Source organism: Calidris pugnax, unplaced genomic scaffold (assembly GCF_001431845.1).
Source record: "Calidris pugnax isolate Ruff unplaced genomic scaffold, ASM143184v1 scaffold70, whole genome shotgun sequence".
Lineage (NCBI taxonomy): Eukaryota > Metazoa > Chordata > Aves > Charadriiformes > Scolopacidae > Calidris > Calidris pugnax.
In genome coordinates, this window is record NW_015090862.1 from 9457976 (window position 1) to 9464042 (window position 6067).

The following is a 6067-nucleotide window of genomic DNA, read 5'->3' on the forward strand; positions in this document are numbered from 1 at the left end:
TAATCATCAGAGTTGAGATCCACACTTAGAACTAATATTACACATTTGTTTAAGTAACATTTAATATTAAAAAAAAAAAAAAAAATAAATTCAACTGTTTACGTCACTGGCTGAATTTTAAAAGGTAACAGTTTGAATCACATGGTGACTTAGGGCAGAAGGTGTATTTATTAGCAGGAAAAAAAATAATATAACTTCTCTGTGCTGTTAGTAGAATAATTTTTAAGATTAGGACTATCCTTAAAGCAGAAACTCAGATGGGAAAATATTCAAGAAGTTGCATGAGGTTTTCAACATGACATTTATATTCCTTTTAATGAATATTCATTTTCATTTATATTAACACAGCAAAATTTCTAAAAAAGCTTTTGCCCACCATACATACATTTGAATTAATATTCTTACATAAAATACAACTGCAGAATTTAATTATAAAAATTTGAAAAAAATGAATAAAATCATATAGTATTAAAACTACCAAGTGTTAAAACTTGAGCTCTGTAAATAGCTTCACAATACCTCGCTGAGGAAAGCTAGCTTGCAAATTTCAAGCATTCCAGACACTGAAATTTTGTAACTGCTTACATTCCAGACCTAAAAAGGGAGATTTTCTTCAATTCTGTTTGGAAGGCAGATCCTAGTTTACCAGAATGGGTTGTTTCATTAAGAAAATTCTTTTATTTAGAGACCTGGCACTTGAAAAGATTGAGTCTTAACACAGAGTGGAAAAAAGAGAACTCAGTTCGGAGGAAATTACTTCCTCATGAGAATAAACTATTCTCCTTCGGTGCTAACGAGAAAAGCAGAGGAATGCAAATGAAGATGCATAAACTTGTCACATAAAGGTTACAGTGTTTTCAGACTGAAGTCCAATATCAAGTAAGAATTCTTACTTCTAAGATCATTCCTAAAATAGTGTTTTATCAAAGATGGCTAAAGATCTGAACCCTGAGCATTCTTCAATGAAGTACAGATCTTAAAGGATACCAGATACCTAAAAGGTGGATATTGGTACCTAGTGAGAACTTGAAGGTGTCAGGTTAAGTAAGTTGGCTGCCAAAGTTCAAAAGAATTCAATAAAAGTTACCTTTGCAAGGTAAACACTGAAAACAGCTCATTCTACAGACCAGTCTTCATTGGTTTGCACCTCTGTTTTCTGACCATGTGCCAACAATGGACTGACATATCTATGGTGTGATTGTAACTGAAGAACTCATGGAAGTCGTTATCTAATGTCTTATTTATATAGTTCTGGTTTTATACAGCAGTAAAGGTAGTACTTCTAGCCTATATGATTCTTCCTGAAGGGAAGAACCCCAACCAAAGATGTTTCATTGTCCCACCTTTACTTAAAAGAATCTTTGTCTCATTTTATTCACTGAATTACAGAATGGTAGAGGTTGGAAGGGAGGCCATCAGGCCCAATCTCCCTGCTCAAGCAGGGCCACCTTGAGCCAGTTGCCCAAAACCACGCCCAGATGTTTTTTTAATATCTCCAAGGAGAAAGACTCTACCTCTCTGTGCAACCTGTGTCAGTGTGGTCACCCTCACAGTAAAAAAGTGTTTCCTGATGTTTAGGTGCAACTTCCTGTCTTTCAGTTGATGCCCATTGCATCACTGGGCATCACTAAAAAGAGCCTCAGTCCTCTTTGCACTCTCCCTTCAGGTATTTATATACATTGATAAGATTCCCCCTCAGCCCTCTCTTCTCCAGGCTAAAGAGTCCCAACTCTCTCAGCCTTTCCTCACAGGAGAGATCTTTGTGCCTTTCATTGCACTCTCTCCAGTATGACCACGTCTCTCTTGTACTAAGGACAGAGAGTAAGAATCACCTCCCCATCCTTTCAATTAGTTCAGTAATATCTTTATTACCACTAGAAGTGTTCTTATAATAATAATAATGTGTGGTACAATTTTAGTCAGAATTCAGGACAGACTCCCTTTATGATTACAACTGGCTGTCTAAGCATAAACACAATTTACTATTACCTTGGACAGCACCGGTTTTGATGGACAAGAATCAAGTTATGGGCTAATGACTGCTGAATTTTCATGGTTCCTCTACTGGCTCTGCTACAGATTTCTTATATAACCTTACCAAGCCACTTTCAATATCCTATTCGATAAGTAAGAAAAAGAAGTTCCAATCTGGTACATGCTGCTAAACATCAAACATAAGACCACACTAGCTTTAAATTACCAGACCAATCACAAGAGGGCACAAGTCAGCAGAGATGTAGCTGTTACTACCCACACTCATAGCGACTTCTCTTTGTACACAGGACACCACACTGGCAGAGTTAGATTGTTATCTCTGTTCAAGCCAGCTAACGAGGTTATCTTGTTTATGTCTATATGAGTTGCTGTGATATTATTGCACAACACAGCAACACTGGATGAGACCTTTACAGGAATGAGAACATTTGGAAGCCATGGACATTCAGTTCTTCTGTAAGACATGACACATCAATACAACAGCTAACTTGCATATACACCGTATTCTACTATTTCCAGAGAAAACTAGGCACTTCTCAGCGATCACAAAAACTTCTCAGTGATCATAAAAGAAAACAAGTGATTATTGAACAAAACTGTGAGCATCCTGCAAGCCTAAAGCAATACGAAAGCCTAAAGGCAATCACGAAATGGGATATTAACAGGAAGAGCTAAAATAGTAAGGCTTCTCCCTTTTTATTTTATTGTCATAGGAAAAAACATCTCATTATATCTTGGAGAGAAACATAACAATAGCTTCTGTGACATCAGAAATTACTGTCATTGAAACAAACTCATTTCAAAAGATCTATTATAATCACAGCTGAGGTGATTTACTGAATTTGTTTCACAAATAATCACTTTCTACTTGGTTTCATATTCTTGTTTTCACGTACAACTAAAGCACTACAATGATCCAAAAGAAAATATGATTTTACCAGAACAAAACCATTGGAATTTATAAAAATCATGCAAATGTTCCCATTGGTTTTAGTTTTTGTAAAAGCATAAAAGCATATTATTTTTTAAACCCAAATATTCCTCTGTTCAAAAACAGTCACATTTCTGTTTGTAAAACCTTACTGCAAACTGAGCAACACACAAAACCCCCTCTGTATTCCGTAAACAAGAATTTCCTTCCACGACTGTAACTTGATGAGAGTAACACTGACTTTCAACTTTAAAGAAACCACATTTCATTATTTAATTTGTACTTGAAAAGGAATACTAGGGTAAAAAAGGAAAATTATTGAGAAAAGCTAACAGGCTAGGGTAAAAAAGGAAAATTATTGAGAAAAGCTAACAGGCAATACATAATGACAGTAAGATAGTTCATTTTCGTTAAGCCACAGATGTGCATAGTCAATCCATACAAAGATTCTACAAAGCTGTATTCATTTGTAGAGACCAAATCCTTCAGCAAGGTCTCAAGAGCAACTGTCCTTTTTGCTTAGATAACCTGTTCCACTGGGAGAAACCCACGCAGTTCTCTTACATCCACACTACAAGAGAAAGCTTGTTGTGGGAAACATGGCACACGCCAGAACACTTTCCTTCCTCTGACATGTCTGCAGTACTTCACTAATTCAGGATTTCCTGAGTACAGCATGTTCCAAACCTTCTCTCTTTAACAGATACAAGAGACAACACTCTGTCTTTTCCTAAGCATTTAACAGGACTGCAGAAAAAGCTTGTCAGAGTGATATCATTGAAAATGGTAGGGGCTGGGGCATGGGAAGGCTGTTATCAACACAGCAAGGTGAGTAGCCTTGAAAATATGCACAGAGATATCCTTTCGCATTCAGGTAGATTCCATCACTTAAGAATTTCTAAAATCGTTCTTCAGCTTATCTTTAAGACTAGCAATGAATACTCTTATTTTATATAGCAAATATACTCTAGAAAATGGAAAAATCAAAGAATCACAGACTTCACTGCCTTAAATGACACCTATGACGCAAATTTATGAATTTTCTCCCAGATATTTTCTCTGAATTACTTTGCAGCAAAAATAAGGTTTTCCTACCTTGGTGATTGGAGAATGATCTAAATCCAGAAAAAGCATATGAGCCCATGGAAAAAAAGATGGGGAGAAAAAAGGCAGGGATGGAAAAAGTTGTTTGGTTATGGTTAGGGCAAAAAGAAGATAAAAATTAGTAAGAGAAGATTGGTAGCATAAAATGATTACTGTAGTTGTTAGAAAGCGAACAGGAATTTCAGGAAGACAGAAGAAGCTGGGTAGCTTGAAGAAACAAAACATTGGATAACATTCTAGCAAGCTAGAAGCAACATCAGTACAAAAAGCTTGAGGAAAGATGTTAAAGTAGCAGCAATGAGAAAGAACAACAGGCTTGTATGGTAGAATAAAAGTCAAAAATCTGATCCATCAGGACACAGAAGATAAGGTGGGTAGAAGTTAGATGCTAGAATGCAAGACATACCAAAAATGGGAGCCAGTTGCCAGAGAAAGGAGTAGAAAAAATTATAGCTTATATTAGAGGAACTGACAAATTGGCCCCATCAGATTTTGTTATATGGAGAATCAGCAGCTTCTTTAAGCTTGTAATACCTTGTAATAGTGTTTACAGGTTAATCAGGTGGAATTATCAGTGTATTGGGAGGATACATGTTTGGATACAATCAAAATTCCCAATTCATTTTTAATTGCTACAACACTTTCATTTTGTGAAATACAAGCTGAACACATTGCTAACAATTTATATTGGCAACTAGATTTTGCAATGTACACTAAGTTTAATTTCAAAATGCATAAAGTAATGTGCATTATGTGTTTAAAAATATTTGCAAGACTTACTGACTGCTGTAGACTGGCAGATGCACTAGTTTCTATGTTAGCAGTAGCATCTTTCCTCATGTGATTTACTGTGGCAGCCTTACAGCTTGCAAGATTCCATTTTTTCCAAATAAATTTCCTTGGTCTTAGATCTGAAAATAAAAAAATAATTTAGAGAAATGTTTATTTTAATTTTGAAAATCACCCAGTGAATCTTCCCAAATTAAATTAAAATTGCTTTCTTTCATGTCTCTAATGTGCAAATTTTTATGACCGTGGTCAACTTTAGTCTTGGGATCCAAGCCTCTTAAGTGAAATAATTATATTCATACACTGAAAGTCAATTGGGACAGGTTGTTCTATCTCTCTTCTGCTTGGTTTTGCACATGGGTGAATATCCCTACTTTGTGGTTGTTCCAATTCTGGTAATTTAAGACATTTGCAAATGTTTTGTTGAGGTTGTGAATTATTCTGGCAGCAATACATAATTTACTTTATTCAGTGGTTTTCAGTATTCATTCCAGTACAATTTTGTGCAGCTCCCACACCATAAGCTCCATGCAGATACAGAATCTATGGCATAGCAGTGGTCTCCTAGTTTCTTGGGATTTTTTTCTGGTCTGACTACATTTCAGTTAATTCAATCCATTATCTATTTATAGGGGTTACACATTATAGAGTATACTGTGGGTTTACCCAGCTCTTCCAAGTTAAATGCCCATTTGGAGTTTGGTGCATATATAACTTTGAAGTATGCAAACCTTCTCCAAATTAAATTTTTCAGGGTTATCTTTTTCTACATATAATGTTCTCTGTAACTAAAAAGAAAATTCTTCCCAACAAACAGTGACTGACACAGAGAAAGGCTTTGAGAAAACATTTCTTTATTTCATATCTACTTCTGAAACATATTTCTGTTGCTTTTGTCAATCAGCTTCAACATACAAGATAATGAAATCCACATTGTCATGAAATCTAAATAAATGAGCACTAAAGATAGAAATCTGCTCTAAATCTAAGTTTTTGAATGGATATTAAATGACATATGCAATCTAAAAATCATAAACTGTTACTGTTAATACATGCAAATATCTAATGCTATAATACTACTTCCAATAGAAACTTCTTCTAGGACAGCTACAGTCTGAATCCTGTAAGAATATTTATACAAAGTAACCGTTTTTTATAGAGAGATATCTTGAAGGCCACCTAAAAACAGTTACTGGGGAAGATTTCCTACTCTTCTGTTTTAACAAACAAAAAAAAAAAAAAAAAAAA